General features: G+C 39.9%; 1 long non-coding RNA gene across 2 annotated transcripts in view; it reads left to right on the plus strand.

Moving 5' to 3' along the window:
• Positions 1-9,758, plus strand: part of LOC138921192 (uncharacterized) — a 189,458-nt gene extending 179,700 nt beyond the window's left edge. For both annotated transcript variants that reach the window (XR_011433551.1, XR_011433552.1), the window contains one exon: positions 9,511-9,758. This is a non-coding gene — a long non-coding RNA (uncharacterized lncRNA). The remainder of the gene's footprint in view (positions 1-9,510) is intronic.
• The last annotated feature ends 10,426 nt before the right edge of the window (positions 9,759-20,184 follow it).

Consider the following 20,184-nt stretch of genomic DNA (forward strand, 5'->3'; position numbering starts at 1 on the left):
GTATTTCTATAGCAGCCTGAACTGACTAAGACACCATCCCACTTCTGATACATCTTTCAATGTCATTTTGCAGAGTGTTCCTTCCAGAAAGCAGGGTAGGAAATCGTGGGATGGTGGCGATAGTGGTGGTGGTGACTTGGTTACCACTGTAACTTTGCACTCTAGGGGTAGAGTTCCTTTGAGCAAAGCACTGTAGAGAAGACTGCAACAGATCACCAGCAGCTCAGGTAACAGCACTAACGGTGCAGTTCAGCTTCAGAGAACCACACGGCAGGGGCAGGACACATTCCACGGTGGGCCTAGATGAATTCCTGCTCGGCATCGACTAGTGTGCTGATTAACTGCACTCCAGTTTTGCTCTGAAATGGAAGTGATGGATATGGAAGGCAGAGAACTAAAGGTCAAACTAAAAATCATTACAATTTTCTTCGCCTAGGAAGAGTCTTTAGCACATCATTCCAAAAAGACTGCTAAATTCCAAATAAGCGAAAATAAAAACATACAAGGAATGTGACAATAACAGCAATTACCCACCGATTAGTTAGGGACTTGTTTGGCTATCTAAAACAAAAAACCTAAATAATGACAGCCTAAATAAGATAAGGTTTATTTTTCTTTCATGTAAAAGAAGTCTGGTGATAGGCAGCTCAGAGTTGGAAAGGCAGCCCATGATGTCATTCAAGGACCCACGCCCCTTTTAGGTTTTCCCTCTGCAGTCCTTAAGGTGATCTTACAGTGATTAGAAACCTCAATGAAATATAAACAAGTTTTAATAAAATTTTTTTTTTTTTTAAAGATTGGCGCCTGGGCTAACAACTGTTGCCAATCTTTTTTTTTTTTTTTTCTGCTTTATCTCCCCATACCCCACCTGTACATAGTTGTATATCTTAGTAGCAGGTCCTTCTAGTTGTGGGATGTGGGACGCCACCTCAACGTGGCCTGACGAGCGGTGCCATGTCCGCGCCCAGGATCCGAACCCTGGGCCGCCGCAGCAGAGCGCGCGAACTTAACCACTTGGCCACAGAGCCGGCCCCTAATAAAAATTTAATAAAAATTTTAATAAAAATACCAATTAACACAATTGAGTCAAGATGATATAGAAAGCATTAAAAGTTTAATATCCACGCAGATTTTGAAAAGTTATCAAAGAAATGCCATAAAAGTTTGAAATGGCAATTATTTTTATTGTTAAATTGTTTCAAACTTTTTTTTTTTTTTTTAAGATTTTATTTTTTTTTTTTCTTTTTCTCCCCAAAGCCCTCCGGTACATAGTTGTGTATTCTTCGTTGTGGGTCCTTCTAGTTGTGGTATGTGGGACGCTGCCTCAGCGTGGTCTGATGAGCAGTGCCATGTCCGCGCCCAGGATTCGAACCAACGAAACACTGGGCCGCCTGCAGCGGAGCGCGCGAACTTAACCACTCGGCCACGGGGCCAGCCCCAAATTGTTTCAAACTTTTAAAGAAAAGATAATGCCTATACTATTAAAAAAAGTTCTGTGTATGCAAAGAAGTGAAGTTTCCCAATTGATCTGTAAAGTTTCATAAAGTTGATGTCCAAAATGAGTGCAAGTAATTAATTGAGATATCTAATCAGACATTGCATTTATTTTAATTGTATTTAAAATAGTTGTTCAAAATAATTATTTAGTCAACTCATTGTTTAACTGCTCTCAAATCAGTAAAAGAAAACTATAAGCCAACTTCTCATAAATATGGAGCACATATATATGTATAAAGTATTCATATATGACTAACATAATTAATTATAAATTCCATCATAATATATAAGTAAATTATACATTATAATTTCTAATCAGCAAACTATAAGTGTATGAATTAATTAATGTATTAATTAATAATATTAATTATATTAAGTTAATTATAATTATAAGTTAATTAATAATATTAAGTATATTAATTAATATATAATTGATATACATAAAGTGTTAGGATATTTAGTATATTAGTCAATTTAATTGTATAGTACAATTCCACTTTGACCAGTAGTATTTATACAAAAAAATGCAAGTATCATTTACAGTTATGAATTCCATTAATATATGAGATCAAAAAAGAAAATTTTTGATCATTAAATGAATGCTGGAGATGTATTTAATATATTCTAATGTGTATTCCACTTAAAATCTAAAAAGCTAATACCAGAAGAATATTTTCTTAGCGTCATAAAGAGGAACTATCTTAAACCAAAGACAGCACTTAAAATACCAGGATATTTCACTAAAACTAAGATCAAAAGAAATATGTTGATATCACCACTATAATTCTATATTGAGGGTTCTAGCTGAGGCAATGAGACATGGAACAGAAATAAAGGGCAGAGGCATTGGAAAGGAGGAAAGAATATTATATTTACAGAAAATTTGATACTCTACCTAAAGATCTCAAAAAATCAATTGAAAAACAATTGGTGGTTTAAAAGACAGATATAACATAAATAATCAAAATTCTTTCCAATATATAATAACCTGAAAATAGGATGAAAAATATATCAATTGTTATATATATAAAATATATAAATATATATCACATATAGGATATAATAACCATATTTCATCTATATATAGGATATAATAGCCCAATATTGTATGTATATGAATGTATAAAACATGTGAAGTACTGGTCATATAAAATACATCATGAACTAAGAGGCATTTACACAAAGAAAACTACAAATATACACTGCAGGCATGAAAGAAGACATGAACAATTGAGGGTGTATGTTCTGGAAGAGGAGGGGGCGTAGAGCAAATATTGGGGGAAAAAAGTACTGTTTACAAATCAATGTATAGAATCAATATAAACCAGATTAAAGTTCAAACAAGATTTCTGTGGGGAGAGGGATGGAGAATAATTTAACAAAATGTTCCGAACAGTCATCTGGAGTGCAAAAATCTTACCGGTTGATGAGATGTCAGGCCCGTGGTCTCCTTGAACTGGAATCCCCATTTTCCTGGCCCACTTCTCTGCCTCTGGTTTGGGGCTCCCTGGGTCATCCTGATAAATTACCATAATCTGGGAAAAGGGATCAAGGTCTTGATCTTTTCTTTACCCTAAATCCCTTGGACTCCTTTTCTTCCCTCTGCAATAATCATCAGGTTCCAAATATCAACATTTCACTTGAGAAAAAATAGAATTTAATAAAATTAATTTCCACCTCATCAGACACGCCACTGTATCTGTATTTTCCAAAATTGCCTTTAATGAGCCTATATTATCTTCGATCCAGAAATAATGTTAACAATATTTTAAAAATTATTTAGAAATGGACCTTAGTAGCATCTTAGTTACAAGAATGTTAGTTTAAAAAGACAAAGTCTGGGGCTAGCCCAGTGACATAGTGCTTAAGTTTGCATGTTCCACTTCCGGAGCCCAGGGTTCACCGGTTCGGATCCTGGGTGTGGACCTACACACTACTCATCAAGCCATGCCGTGGTGGTGTCCCACATAGAAGAACTAGATGGACTTACAACTAGGATATATGGCTATGGACTGGGGCTTTGGGGAGGAAAAAAAAAAAAAGAGGAAGATTGGCAAACAGATGTTAGCTCAGGGCCAGTCTTCCTTGAAAAGAAAAGAAAAAAAAGAATCTTTGCCAAAAAAAGAGACAAAGTCTGTTTCAACAGTCACAATTGTAGCCATGTAGCCAACTCCCAATAAACCTCATCTGTGGGACTTTAGGAAAGCAGCTCATAGAGAACCCTCAAATCATGGTCGAAACTATACTGGCCACAAAATATTGGAAATGGACTGAATATAAACTTATTCAGTTAAAATTCCATTCCATATTTAGGAATTCAATTACCATTCTGTAGGTATTATCTAAATGCTAAAAACTATCACATAAATTAAGAATCATGTCACACTAATTGTTTGGGGAGACATGCCCAAGAGGTTAACTAATGAAATAATGGGATTGTTATCTATGCTTTGCCTTTCTTCACATAGGGGATTGGATTGAGGTGTGCTCCTTCTCTCTTCTTCCTCATCCCTCATCCCTCACCTCATCCCTGCATCTCCAGGCTTGAGTTTATAGAATTCAGAGCATCTCAAGTATTTCCTTTGTTGGGCCACTGACCCCTGTTGGGCAGGGGTGTTGGGGAAGAGGGACCCTCTGCTCCCTTAGGAGATGAGGCTTCCTCGTGTTGCTGTAACTCTGTGTGTGCCAGCTGATCGCTCTGTGGTTATGTGCTTGGCACAGAATAGGAGTGTTCAGTAGATATCTGTTGAATAACAGTTTTTCACTGAACTGTGATAGCTTTAATATTTTCCCACATATTATTTGTCTTAGATTTAATGATAGACAATCTACAGATTAGTTAATCGACCGCAGATAATTGAGAGCTGGTTATGCACACAAAACAAAACCACTGAGAAAACAAAATAAACACTACATAGAAGAAAAAATAAATAAAAGCAAAGGAGGTATAAAAGTGATAAGCATGGATAAGCTTCAATGGTGGGACTTTTCTGCATTTTCTAAAATATTTAACCAACATGCACTAATTTTATAATAAAAAACAGCTTTTTAAAAGTATTTTCAGATGTGCTTGCACTTTGAGTGGATTTAGGGTTTTGTTTACATGATGTCATAAAGCTCAATTGATTTGGTTTCTTAGACAAGCATAGGAGCTAATAACAAAACACAAAATAAAGCAAACAAACCCAAAACTCCAAACACCGAGACTTGGAGTTTGTTCCTAATATCACTGAAATCTTTATAATTGACTTATTCTCATATTGAAATAATAGAAAGACAGCCTCTGCGTGATATTGTCTTAATACTATAGAGAACAGAGGTAAGAGACATACGAAAAGATGCAGAGTAAACAATGGTGACTAAACATCTAAGTTTGCCCCTTCCGTGTCCCTCGTTTACTTATGCAGCTAGTACAGGATTCATCAGCATTGTCTTATGATGATCCTCTCTCCCTGTTAGTGAAACTACAAATGACCTGAGAATAGGAACCATGCTTTGCTCACACACTCCACCCCTGGTGTAAGTTAGGTTGCCACTTGTAATCTCCCATAATACCCTGGGCTTCCCCCTCTGAAGCACTCATCACGTTTATAAGGAGAGTGTTTAGCCCTCACTTTTTGGCTTTATGTGGTGGGATATCCACTATAGTAATAATCCTGGTCTCTTGTGCCACCTCAGCTTTTTGCTCTCTTAACCAACTGGGTTTAGCCAAGGATGTGGCTCTTACCCTCAGGGGAAGAGACCAGCCAACTGGCAGGTCCATCCTGGGTTAGCCGTTGGTCAGAAAGGAGAAGGTGAAAACGGTCATAGATTGTTCGAGTGGATGCTATTGGCAGAGGACCTAAATGATTTTGGCTCTGTCTTTCTGAAAGGACTCTCAGTCACGTGATTAAAATGCTCTCCTGGGAAGAAGGCCTGCAGTTTTGTGGAGAAAATTCAGTCCCAGGGCATGTTAGAAAGCTCTCTTGACTGAGTAAGCCACATGCGCCTGTTTTGTCAGCCATAAAGTTGGTCCTTTGTCAGATTTCCACCTGCCTGACTCCTCATCTCTCTAAATGATTCAGAATTTGGGTGAGAAAGAAAGTGGTATAAAGATATGACTTCATAAAATGCTAAAATTATTTTTAATCTAATATCTGTAGTGCCTGTTAGACTGAAAGGCTCCTGACAGCCTAGATCCTACACCTATTCCTTTCACCATTGTCTTCCCAACGCCCACCCATCACAGTGCCTAAGCTTATAGTAGGCAGTCAATAAATATTTGTAAAATGAATAAATAAATGAATTTGTCTTTTGATTATCACTCCTTAATTATGCTTAGTCTGTTTTATTCTGCTCAGGCTTCTATAACAAAAATACTGTAGACTGAGTGGCTTAAACAATCAACATTTATTTCTCAATATCCTCACATGGCAGAGAGAGAGAGACTGAGGACACTGGCCCCTTCCTCTGCTTATAAGGGTACTAATCCCATCCTGGGAGCTCTACCCTCATGATCTCATCAAAATCTAACTAGCTCCCAAAGGTCGCATCTCCAAATACCATCACATTGCGGATTAGGGTTTCAATATATGAATCTGGGGTTGGGGGGGGGGGGAACAAAACATCAAGTCCATAGCAGTCCTTGGCATAGAATTGATGCTTGGTAAATATTGATTTAAATCGGACCTCAGATTTAAAAGATGAGGGTGGTGGCAGAAGGCATATTCTGGTTCATTCTTCTTGGAACTTTAACCAGCCCTCCCTGTTCCTGAGTGAGTACAAGCACCTTCGTAAGCCCACTTGGACTTTCCTATATTGCTTGTTCCCTACCTCAGCACGGTGCCTGGGGGAGGGATAGTATAGATAGATGGCAACCTATTGATCTCCTGTTTGCATGCCTCACCTCAAGAACAATGGAAGAAAAAATTATATTTTATTGAAAAAGACAAAATTTGAGGTGAAAGAGGAAATGAGGGCATCTAATAATAAGAAGAAGACGACTTAGAATCTGTTCCACCTTTCACATAGCACAAAGAGCCTTATGAAGTCTGCTCTCATTCCCTTGCACGAGTGATTGTGTCCAGGCACCAGCCCACAGCCCACATACATGGGCTCTTTGTCCTATGCCTCCTGCTGAGTGACTCCACCTAGATTCTCAATTAAGAACAGAACATTTTCTTCATTTCCACCACATAAAGGAATGATATTATATGCAGAACATCTGCGAATCTTAAGTGTGGGCTTCATGCAGTACCACTTTCCCACCCATAAATCTTTGAGTGGACTTAGGTCAACTGATACTTGTGTTCATAGGTGACTATGAGGCCAAGCACATGTTGTCCTTTTGAACATAAAACCAAGACCTCCCTTTCCAATGGGAAAAAGTCCACAAATTCTGAGGCTTGAACAACAGCTCACGGTCGTGATGTCAGTCTGCTTTTTCCTCCTGCAGTGCTCCAGCTTGGGTGACTGGAAGCTCATTCAGTCGGCTGGAGTCTCGGAGTCTCAGAGTGGAAAAGTGTGGCCCCATCACCCATCCAGGGTTAATGTTCCTCCTCAACACGTGCAGCCTAGCCTATGTTTTTCCTTCTCCATGGGCAAGGAGATGGCAGTGCCTTTGAGGTCATTCACTCTGTCTTCAGACAGCTTCAATCAACTGAATTTGTTGCTAAACATCCGAATTCCCAACTATAAGGGATGGCTAATAAAACAACTGGTGCTTCCATGTGAGCGAATATAATGCAACCATTTAAGATTTTAGTTTAGAAACAATTATTGAATCACTATAGTACAATCCAGATAGATAGATAGGTAGGTAGATAGACAGATAGATAGATAGACAGACTTATGATAGATAAATAATAGATAAGTGATTCATAGATAAATAAATGATAGATGACAGCTATAGATAGATGATAGATATAAGATAGATAGATAATAGACAGACAGATAGATAGATAGATAGATAGATAGAGTGAGTGAGTAAGTGAGTGAGTGAGTGAGTGAGTGAGTGAGTGGGTATGAGGGATGATGAGTGTTTCAAAACACTAAAGAGCTCCTTAAAACACTTAACTCCACCCTCAGGAGATGTGTTTCTATAACCCTCTGCTTTGCTTTATGCTATCTAGAAAGACAATGCATTTCTACAAGGAAAACAATCTTTCTATTACTCAAACACAAAACGCAGAGAATTCAGAGGATGGTACAACACTGTTATTTCCTTCCAGTCTATTCACAGAGTCACGGATGGTCACTGGGGACTCTTTCTTCTCTGGTCCCCCTCTCTCTTTGCTTCCTCTCTATCTCCATGGTTTTTCCATCCTCTTGCACATTTCTGCAGCATCCGAACTCTACCCTGGCATTTAGAGATCCTTACAGTCCTCCACAAGAGCAGGGTTAGGGCTTCCAGAGATTTCAGAGCAGGGCATTGTCAAAGTAAACTACTCTTTCTAAAGTATTTAAGGTATTATTATAGCAAAACACACCTATCAAGAGTAAGAGGAACAGAAAACCCCACCAGGTTACATTGAATTTGCCATATAATTAGGCAGATGTAATGATGAAACATGTTAACCTAGAGAAGATATCTAGTTTTTATGGAGAACGGTAGAGTTAATCATAATCATGGTTAGTCTTGAAAATTGCGTATTTCTATGTCTTAAAGTACTCTTTTCTTTCTCTCTCTCTTAATCGTCACTCTATATTCTTTCATCTCCTGAAAAAAAAAATCCACCACATCCACCATTTGCATTGCTTCTTGGAGAAAGATTGATTCATGAACTCTCCTTTTGTGCCAGCTGGAGCCATGGGATTTCTGCTTCAAGATGGAGTTAGTGGAGCCAAAAAGAATATGAAAGATACGGTCCAGCTTAAGGCAGTGAGAATCAAAGAGACAGTGAGGCAATCTCTCTAGGTTAGATCAGAGGATGCTTGTTGGAGAGTAGGGAGTGTAAAATGGAAAGCTAGGATGGGGCTGGACTGTTGAGGGCCGAGAAGTCTTGACTTGGTTCTGGAGCCTATGAGAAAGGCAACCTTAGAGTTGCGACAGCAAGAGTTCCCCTCCTGTGCCCCTGTCATTATCTTGTCCCAACTTCTGCTCCTGGCTCATCTCCCTCTTTCCTTCGTGGGTGGAGAGCTCAGCTGTTCTGGACAACAGAATAGGAAGTCACTTAAATGCCCTGGAGCTTTGCTTTTGTGGTTCTGATACAGAGCATTAGATCTAATTTAATTTGAAAATAATATAGTAAGATGAAAGGAAATCCCACTTGAGCTCCTCATTTTTAAAAGAGTTCAAAAAAAAAAAAACACAATGTGAGTCTGGGGCCTGAACCTCAAAGAAGGCCCTCTGGTCAATGGAGGCAGATGAGGCCAGATGTTTTCCCCATCTGTGTCTTGTCCCTTCTGGCATGAGGGCTAGATGAGGGAGGGAGGCACACAAGAGAAAAGCAGGCCAATTTGCTGATTCTGCCCTCTTATTTAGCTCATGGAAATTTCATAGCATCTGAAGTCTAACTTTCCCCCTGGATTTGAGGGGAAACCACCTCTAGCCCACTTGAACCAGTTTCATGGAAGGAACTTTGTTACTGTGCAAAATTTCACCCAAGATTAATCGAACTTGACGTGCTGAATGTCTTTTGCATGATGTACTAAGGTAGTGTTTTTGAAAAATGTCAGTATCTGATCCTTGGTGTGTGGTTTTAGATGTCCAAAGTATTCCCACTTCTCAAATTCCCTTTAAGAAGCTGGAATGCAATGCATTTCTGGGTTTTCTTTATTTCAGATGAATCTCTGCCTTGCTATAGCAGAGCTAAATATACTCTAAATCAACAATTCATCACAACAACAAAAAAATACTGAATGATATCCAGAGTGGCTGACCTAGGTTCAACACAAACCATTCTCTACTTTACGGGAAATTAGGATCACAGGCCAGCTTTAAGTTAAATGGAAAGTGTACGCTACCATCTTGTGGACAAAATGTAAATAACACTGAAATATACTCAAGACGACTTACCTTCCTTTGTATTACAGTGAATACCATCTTGCCCTGAGTTCCCACATGCCATCATGATGACCATCCCATGCAATTTGGAATTTTGGCCCTAAATGATCTTTCTCAACAAATCAGATGTAGTACAACATGAAGAAATGGGAGTTTACCAAGAAAATTGTGGAACACAAATACCAGAGACCTGGGTCCTCACGTAACCTTTGCCTTTAACTCTTGCCTCTCTAGTTTTCATTTTTCTAATTGCAAAATAAAAGTATTATCTCTGGGGGGCTGGCCCAGTTGCATAGTGGTTAAGTTTGCGCGCTCTGCTTCCAAGGCCCAGGGTTCATGGGTTCGGATCCCAGGCGCGGACATACACATCACTAATCAAGCCATACTGGGGCAGCGTCCTGGATACAAAGTAGAGGAAGATTGGCACAGATGTTAGCTCAGGGTCATTCTTCCTCACCAAAAAAAAAACAAAAAACAAAAAAAGCCCCCCAAAAAGTGTTGATTCTGGTTGTCTTGTATTGGACACATAGATTTCTGGGTGATGTTGACAAGGATAGGTTTACACAGTGTCCTGTGGAGTTGAATGTTCTAATGCCAAGAGAAGTTAGTTTATTAATCAGTTGTTTCCTAGAAAAATCTAAAAATTTGTTATTTTTCTCCTAAATGATTTTCACACAAACACACACACGCACACAAACACACGTTTTCCACTTTTCATGCTACTAAAGGAATGACATTCTAGAACGTGGAAGCATGAATGCTGTCATCAGAGCTGAGTGAAAAAGTAAAGGAAGCCATAGAATCACAGCTTCTTACGGTGGACAAGGACCTCCAAGTTCATCAAACCCAGTAGCTTTAATGCTTGAATCACTTGTACAATATCCAACCACTCTTTGAACATCTCCCACCAGAATATAAGAAAGTACTGGCAATGATAACTGTGTAAAAGACAGAGAAACAGGAGATTTCTAGCATAAATTTCATGGATGCATTTTTTGTTAATACAGAGAGAGATGATCAAAGTTAAGCTAGAGACTAGAGAATCTCTATGGAAGATTCTGTAAATACATTTTTCTTTCCTCGATGTAGAGGTTCTAGTCTATTTACCGTATGCCAAATGGCTCTTAGACCCATCAGAGCTTAGAAGATCTAAAGTTAGAACTTTCCAGTGTCAAAAGATCTTTCATCCCTTAGAGAAGCAAGTCTGTGTTATTCTATCAATTCTTCCTTGAAGCCATCATATCTTGGTTAGGGATATATGTGCAAGGATGTTCGTGTGTGTGTTCCACGTATTTTTCTTACAGAAAAATTATGACTCTCAGGTTGATCATACCAGCAAGGTACCACTTAGGCCTCATAATGTTCATTGTTGTGAGTGAAGAATATAACTGGTCATTCCTTGTTTTCCTAGCTGCACAAAAAGGAGTAATTTATATCTTCTCTGTCTCCCATAGGGAAATTTCAAAGATTACGATACCACTAGCGCTCATTAATCTCACTCGTGTCAATATTTATATTTCTATTACAATATTGCATACACAGCACAGAGCAGAGCCTACTTTGAAAGAAATATGTTTATTGTATGATGTTACTTGCTTTACTGTCAATGCTGGAGCACTGAATTTCTGTAAACAGCGAAGCTCTGAAATCACAACAAAACGACAACAACAGTAGCAAAGACAGACAACACCTGGACAGGCATTCGTCCCCAGCACTGGCTCTCGGAAGGCCAGGTGAGCATTAGAAATTTTACTTACACACTTGAGTGACTGCTCTGGGCCTTCCAGACCAATTCTGCTTGTCTCTGCATGTTGAGTTTCTTGACTTCCCTCCTCGGGGGTCTTTAGTTTGTTTTTTTACTATATCTTGTGTCCAAAAGTATAAGCACAGCTTCTGAAGAGAGGCCATTACTGTACAAGGTCTGAGGAAGCTGGGGAAAAAAAGCTGATATAAACTGTGCTTTAATTAGCTATAAAACCACCAGCGCTACTGCACCTTAAAATTAATAAGAAATTTACCCAAAGTCAATAAGAAGAATTGCATGGTTCTGTATTGCATCGTTTTCCACAGTTTGGACATGGTATTTTCAGTTTCCATATGCTTTTATGTGAATGATGAATTTTCAAATGCTAATACTAGTGTGTTGTTTTTTATGGTTTGTAATTTTATTTTTATTTTTTATTTTTTTATTATTTTTTTATTGAGTTATTGATAGGTTACAATCTTGTGAAATTTCAATTGTACATTAATGTTTGTCAGTCATGTTGTAGGTGCACCACTTCACCCTTTGTGCCCACCCCCCACCCCACCTTTCCCCTGGTATCCACTAAACTGTTCTTGGTCCATAGTTTTAAATTCCTCATATGAGTGGAGTCATACACAGATTGTCTTTCTCTCGCTGGCTTATTTCACTTAACATAATTCTCTCAAGGTCCATCCATGTTATTGCAAATGGAATGATTTTGTTCTGTTTTGCAGCTGAGTAGTATTCCATTGTATATATGTACCACATCTTCTTTATCCATTAGTCTGTTGATGGGCACTTAGGTTGCTTCCACGTCTTGGCTATTGTAAACCGTGCTGCAATAAACATTGGGGTGCACAGGACTTTTGGGATTGCTGACTTCAGGCTCTTTGGATAAATACCCAGTAGTGGGATGGCTGGATCGTATGGTAGTTCTATTTTTAGTTTTTTGAGGAATCTCCATACTGTTTTCCATAGTGGCTGCACCAGTTTGCATTCCCACCAGCACTAATACTAGTGTTTTATCACAAAATTTTCAGGGTTCTTCTGTACTTAAGAAACTTCACTGCATTCTTACGTATAGTTTCAGGATAACTTAAAGTTATTCTTGTCTCCAGTAGAACTTATCTCCGAATTAAAAATGGAACTCACTGGGACAACAAAGGCTCCATGTCTAGAATGTACCTGGACAGTCAACTTTTTATGTACTTCTTTTTTCTGTATTTGAAAACCTTGCGTAATAGACATCAAAGATAATCTGAGAGTTAAAGGCATTACAGAAATTCTGAAAGAGCTCAAGGATAGGAAGAATGATATTATTTATTGAATGTCTATGATATAACAGGTGGTCTGCCAAGATTTGTCCATATGGTAGCCTGACCATTACCATTTCAAGCTTGTTGTGCACAGGTGGCTCACCCAAGTCACAGAGTTACAAGCAGATTGGAATTCAAAGCCTACATCCTGTTATGCCATGGCTGTGGTTTTTAAATAAAGAGTGAAGCATGGCCTAGTTGAGTTTTGATAGAAGAGGAAATTTTATAAACAAAGCATCCGTCTAGAAGGTATCCAATTGACATTTTGGCTTTATAAGATTGGAACTTGGGAGAGAAGTCGAAGCTGGTGATACAGATTTTGTGGTCACCTGCATAGATGCCGGACCTAAAGCTATGAGAAGGAGTGAGATCACTGAGGGGCAGCATAGAAAGATGGAGCACACACCCTGAATCATGGAGAATGTCCACAGGTAAGCGGGAGGGATAAAGAAACAAGCCTCCGATCCATAACCAATCCAGTAGACAAGAGGTGGGTATCATTTCCCATCCCCTTTACAGATCAGGAACCTGAACTACAGAGAGCTAAGTGACCTGTTCAAGGTCATACATCAAATCACCATCCAACCTAGGCATAAACCAGGGTCCCTGTCCCTGACCCCCTTGCTTTTTGCCCCACAGATTTAAAGTGAAGGCCATTTGTCTTTCCTAAGCCCAATGTTTTCTCCCCAGCAAGTGAGAACAAATAAGCAATTCCAAGGAGAGGACTCCAACCCAATCTGGGCTTCCATCTCTGTTGATCTGACAGCTCTCTAGTCCCTAAGTGAAACGATCCCATGTTAAGCCTTGGTGTACGTGGAAGGAGGGAGGGCTGACAAAGGTGGGGGGGGGGAGCAGGAGTCACTATTAGTTTTCTCACTTAATTAACTGCATTCAACAGAGCTAATGCCATAGGCAAATTTCTAAAGGCTAGTAACACATCCCTTAAGGAATACTTGGGGCCCATTTTTTCAGCCTATTAGTGACCAGAAGAACAGCCTCGTAAACCCAGGTCTGCCAAAGCCAAGAGAAAAATGTGTATAATTGGAAAAAGGTTGAAAACAATCCTGGATAATAAATTACACTTACTCAGTCCCTTTGTCCTTCCAACTCTACAGCTAGCATCACATTTCATAAGGGAGCCACGGAGAAGAGGCAAAGGCTGAGAGGAAGCTTGTACTTATTAGGCACCAGAGGGAGGCCTCTGAGATTAGCAAAATCGGTTGTTTATTTAGATTCCACTAACTTGGAGGATGCATCATGCTGAGAGGAGGCTATGGCTGCTTGCTTTCCTCACGGTCCAGAGCATGGCCCCACAGCTTGACCATTATCTACAGAAAAGTTGGCAGGTAGAGCTTAACAAAATCTCTTCTAATTAGGTGATCTGATAATCCTGTAAATTCCCTAAAACAAAAGCCAGCTACCTACCTCATTTCCTTGGATCGCCTGGAGTTAGGATGCTTTCTGATGTTTAATGGATCTTCCTTCCTGGGAGATAGCTGTTCAGCAAAAGGAAAATGAAATAAAGCTCTCCTGCTTACCAAGTGCATTGTCTTTCACATGCAGACACATAAACACGTGCACACGCACGCACTCACACACACTCGTGTCTCGTGTGGATTAGAACCAGCTGGAATACATTTGTGAGGGAGTGCCAAGCTTTAGTCAGTTGTAGAACTTGAAATGGATCCTCCCTATTTGCTAGGATGAGTCCTTTGGATGTTCGCTTATGCTGCTGCCAGTGATGCATGAATTTGATCATTCAATCCTCATCCATAAAGACATTGTGGGAGTCATATTTTTAAGCCCAAAACTCCTGGGGGGTGGGGGGGTAGAAGAACCAAGGCAGCTTGACCTCCCTGCGGAGAAGTTCTCATCACTGTCCCCTGCCTATACCACTGTTTACCTAACCTGTTAGCACCTCAACTAGTTTTGGTGACATTTATCACATGGAAACATATCCAGCATGACCTGGCATGCCCATATACATGTGTTGTACAGTGAAGACTAAGAAAAGAATTTTCTCCCAAGAAACATTCTCTAGAAGTGGCTCCTTTTCAACATTGTTAAGATGCTATATTCGCCTCACATATATCAGAACTTATTGAGAAAGTAAAGGTCAGCCTGTTGACTACTCTACTGGAACATCCAGTAGTCAAACCATGAGGCAATCAAAGGATGATGTCTTTTTATGCAATGGCACTCCCAATATTAGAACCAGGATGCATTTCTGGGTCTCAGGAAGACTTTGGAATATGATTTGAAGGCTCTCTCTCTCTCTTCCAGAGTCTCTCCCCTTCTGCAACTTTTAAATTCCAGCTAAGAAAGAAAGCTCTGTGAAAGCAAGAATTTCACCTGTTTTGTCCATTACTGTGTTTGCATGCCCTAGTAAATACTTGCTGAATAAACAGATAAAGGAAACTAGAAATGCTGCCATTTGGAGATTTATTTCTTCGGGTCATCAGAGCTTCGAGGCAAACATTTCTGAGAAATGGGTATCACTTTTGGCCTTCCCAACTCATGACCCTGTGGGTCTTGGAAGTGTATTTCATCCTTTTGACCAAGGGAAACTTTTGACAGCAACACTAACCACCATCTTTTTGTGAAGAGTAAAGATAATCTATGTTTATTTGGGAATGTGGTGTGTCCTTAAAAGACATTATCTTTATTCATAGCAATAAGATTGTGAGAGGAATAACTGCCTGACTTGACAGGTGAGGGACCTGTAGCTCAGAGAAATTAAATAACTTGCCTAAGGTAACCCAGTTAGTGAGTGGGAGGCTTGACTCCAGATCTGTCTGAGAAGGAGTTTGTACTTATAAGACACCAGAGGCAGGTCTCAGAGGAGAGTGAAATCAACTGTTTTCTTGGATTCAACCAATTTAAATACTGTGTAAGACTGAGGGCTCCTGTTCCCGTTGTCAAAATGGATGTTGTTTTCTCTACAAAGTGTGGTCCATGAGCCAGTAGCATTCGCATCAGAGAGCTTGTTGGAAATGCAGTCTGGGACTTTATCTCAGCCCTACTTGATCAGAATTGCCTTTTAACAAGACCCTCAAGTGGTTGTCTGTACACTAAAGGTTGAGAAACACGGGTCTACACCCCAGACACACACACTGCAGCAAGTTCTGAGGGAACGAGCAAGCAGAAAGAAAAATTTGGAGTGCAGTCGGTGCTCAGAGAAGGAAAGCCTGTCCCTGTAGCTGTCCTGTCTCTGGGAACTAAGCAGGAAGCAGGTGGTGGGCAAGGTGCGGAGTACTGGGTCTCTGATTAATGAGAACAGCACACTCTACCTTAGCACACTAAACTCTTCAGTTCAACCAAAGGAGGCATCTTACTGCAAGCATGGATTTTGTGTTTAGGTCTCTATTAGGGAGGCCAGCTTAACCTGGCTTACTTAGGACTTTCCTATATCTCCTGCATCCTGGGAAACTCTCCCATTCCAAGCAAACTGTAACGGTTGGTCACTCTAGCCTCTATATCTTCCTAAAGGAGCAAATGATAAAGTTGCTTTAGACTTAGATTCTGAGGGTCTCAGTTCAAATTCCGGCATCACCACCTACTGTTTCCATCATCTTATGCAAACCACTGGATGTCTCTTTGCCTTATCTGCCAAATGGAGACAATACCAATTTCATGTGGTACTTGCAGGATTAAGTAGATGTTACAGACATTAAGATCATCAAGGCAGGGGCAATTTACATTCCATCTTGGTAGCCCTGAGTAAGCATTTGTAAACACGCTTTGTGAACCAAGACGTAAGCATATATCTGAGGTGTTACCAGTATTATGAGCATGTGTCTTTCTTGAATACTGCTCTGTTTGATTCTACCAAGTCCGTACAGTGCATGGTCTCCTCTTTGAAGTCCCACACCTCACTCCAGCCACAGTGATTCCTTAAGCTTTTGAAGAATCTTAAGTCACTTGAAGAAAATTGTTCAGCGTCACCACCATTAAGAGTATATTGTGCTCTAGAGTCAGTGGATCAAATTTTGGCTCCACCACTTAATATTCAGGTGAGTTTGGGCAACTTATTTAGGCTCAATTGTTTTATTTATAAAATGGGAGCAATTTGAATAGTATCTACCTGACTTGCAGTTGGGTGTATGGAATGAGATAATGTTAATCTATGCCTGGCATAAGCCAAGTGCTTGGATATGTTAGTTTCTCTACCTTGAAATTTATTTAATATTTACATGCTTAGAATCTTAATTCTTATAGAATCTCCAACTTGGAAAAGGATCCCTTTGTCATAATAATATTTCATCTTCTTTAAACTTTTTATGTGTTTGCCTCATCCCCTTCTCCTACACTGTAAATTCCTTGAGGTTAAAAAGAACAACATTGTCTAGACCACCTCCTCCAAGACCAGCTGCTGTAACAGCATTTCGAGCACTTGTCATTGTGCCAGGCACTGTGCAAAGCAAATTGCCAAAATGGTTGAGCACTAACTGTGAGCACTAACTAAGAGGTACTTTACTTAGTTTACTTCATCAATCCTCAAAGTATCTCAGCGTGGTGGGGATTATTAGCTCCATTTTACAGATGACCCTAGACGATACGGAAATTAAGTAACTTCCTTGTCACCTGGGACTCATTGAAGACTGTCTGTTTCCAAAGCTCATGCCCTTTCTATATTCCTTAGGTGCTAGGATCCCCAGACCACCTGGTAAAGTTCCCCACACTCACATAATAAAGCAATGCTTCTCAATTTTAATGTGGATACAAATTACTTGGGGATCTTGATAAATTTCAGATAGTGATTCTGTAAGTCCAAAGTGAGCCTGAGGTTCTGCATTTCTAACAAGTTCCCAGGTGGCACTGATGCCGCTGGTCCAGGGACCACACTTTGAGCAGCAACGCTACAGAGTTGTCCAACTGGTTGGTTAACAGGTGAAGCCTCTAGAATCTGCATCTTCTGAAATTTTGGGCTGGGGGTGGGCAGGGTGAGGGGATGTCAGGAGGATAATATTTAGTGGAGCTGAATAAGTAACCAGTCGTATCTAGGTATTGTTCCTAACTGAAGTAGTCATAACTTGGGACTGCTTTTACCTATTTCTCTTAAATTCTATAGCATCTCTGGTCCTCAGATTCCTCTGATGATCGGAATTGATTGGAGCACTTATAAACCATGCAGTTTTCCCAGACCCTTCCCCAGGATAGGGTCCAGAAGTTTTTAATTTTAACAAATACTTCAGGTGACTCAAAATCAGAAAATTTTGGAAAGCACTAGAAGTGCTATAGGACTTTCAAAGGGAAGGCAATAAATGAGTGCTGGTGTAATCAAGGAAGGCTTGAAGGGGAGGTAGAGGGTAGAGTTTATATTTAAAGAACGAGAGGGTTTAAAGACCGTGGGAAGAACACGGGGAGCGGAAGAGGGCGCAGGAGCAAGAGCATGGACGTCAGTTCTTCATTTTGTCAGATATTCAGGTTGAGGCCTACTGGATTTTGTTTGAAATGCTGTGTAAACATGTTGTACTTGGGTCATCTAAAAACGTTACAGTAAAAGCGAAAACAAAATGTTGATTCTATACTTGAGTGACAACAAATCCACATACAACCAGAAGTTTGCACAATTTGATAAAACTGAAAAACTGCTGTGCTCTCAGTTGCTGCATGCAAACATACATCAGAATGGCTCAAGTTAAAAAGGTTGACAGGACCAAGTGCTGGTGGACATGCAACACAACAGGAATTCTTGTGCACTGGTGTAAATTGGTACAACCACTTTGGACAATTATTTGACATTATCTACTCATCAAATAGACCCATTCTATGACCCAACAATTTCGCTTCTAGATATAAACCAAACAGAAATTAGTACACTAAGGTACCTAAAGTCTGAACAAGCATTTCATAGCAGCATTATTTGTAATGGCTCAAACTAGAGATAAATCAGATTTTCATCAATAGTAGAACAGAAAAATTGCGTTAGAGTCATGTGATAGAACATTATACAGCAATGAAATGAATCAACTATTGCAACAAATAGACACAAAAGTATTTACATAATATGACTTTTATATGAAGTTCAAAAACAGGCAAAACTAATCTATGGTATTAGAAATCAAGATGTGACTATCTTTGGGGACTTAGAGGGGGCTAATATCTGGAAGGAGGCTTGTTAGGGGGGCTCCTGAACTACTGATGGTGTTCTATTTCCTAGCCTGGGTAGTGTTTATATGAATGTGTTCATTTTACGATAATCTATTCAGCAGTACACTTAACAAATGTGTGTTCTTTCCTATACAAATATATTTCAAGACAACCCACACATGTGGGCGCGCGCGCGCACACACACACACACACACACACACAGAAACACGCATGCGCATATTAGAAAGAAGGAGGAGGACCACAATCGCAGGTATGCTTTAGGTGAGGTTTGCATTGGCTCCATTTCTCAAGGCTCATCTCTGCAATATGACATTTGACTGGCACTCATGGATTTCTTTTTCCACAATCCTATGGTATAAAAACAATGTTTGGCAAATGGATATGACACTGATTCTTCCCAAACCAGGTATTTCTGTAGAAAATAGTCCATGGGCCACATCCGTATTCTTGGAGAAATATTTAAGCATCATACAACCCCATGCAGTAGTCTTATTCTTGATTGGGAGGGACAACCAAGGCTCGTTGCCTCTGAGACTTGTCCTAACTAATGGGCATCACAGAGATTTCTCAGTAAAGCATGATCAATCCTGTGAACAACTTGGTCAACTCAGTGATCATATTTCCACTCTCCATTCATCTGCCATCTCCTCACACATATAAACATGCCCATTGTTCTGGCTTCTGAAACCAACCTTGCAAAATCTACCCTACGGCTCCCAAAACATGAGGTTTGGTTTTTCCTGGTTACTCTGCTGGCTCATAGTCCTTCAAGTCAGAGGCCTGGATGGTCTTTGAGAAACCTGAGGAGAAGCTCATTAACAAGGGATCATCTCCCCAAAGTGACGTTTTATGAAGCCTCAAGCTAAAACCCCCCTGGAGCCTTGTCTTCTCCTGGTTGAAGATGGTATCACATGAACTTGGGCAAGAAGATGGGCAGTTCTAAAATGATGCAAATGCAAGTGCTAATCTCTCAAGACAATCTGAAGCAAATAACTTAAATAAGTCAATCAATAGATACCTAATAAGCGATTAATAAGCAAATAACTATAGTGAAAGGAAATGAATTACAATAATGGGCTAGTTGCTCATATGACATTTCCTTACTTTTAGGAGATCTGCGCTGTACATTAGTTTTTAAAGTGGAGTCCACAAGCTGACAGCCTGCAGGCCTACTTTGGCCCACAGATAGGTTTGGTTTGGGCTTGCATCATGTTTTAAAACTCAGGCACTTCACACCAAAATGCATACTTAAGGCTTCTCTTTAAAAACGGAAAGATCTGGCAACATTCCCCTGTGTTAACAGTTGCTGGAGCCACCATTTCCCATTGCTTTACACCAGACTGCTTTACTCATTTATATTGCTTGTATGACCCCTGTAAGAATTTGTGCTTTCTACCTGTTATGAAAGCATCTGTCTTCATAGACAAGTCCAATGAAAGGGGAATTGTACCTGCCCTCAGCTCTGTTGATGGGGCAGGCTTAGGCAGCCATATTTTCTATGATGGTACCTCTCCCTCAACACCTCCACT

Source organism: Equus caballus, chromosome 28, assembly GCF_041296265.1.
Source record: "Equus caballus isolate H_3958 breed thoroughbred chromosome 28, TB-T2T, whole genome shotgun sequence".
Taxonomy (NCBI): Eukaryota; Metazoa; Chordata; class Mammalia; order Perissodactyla; family Equidae; genus Equus; species Equus caballus.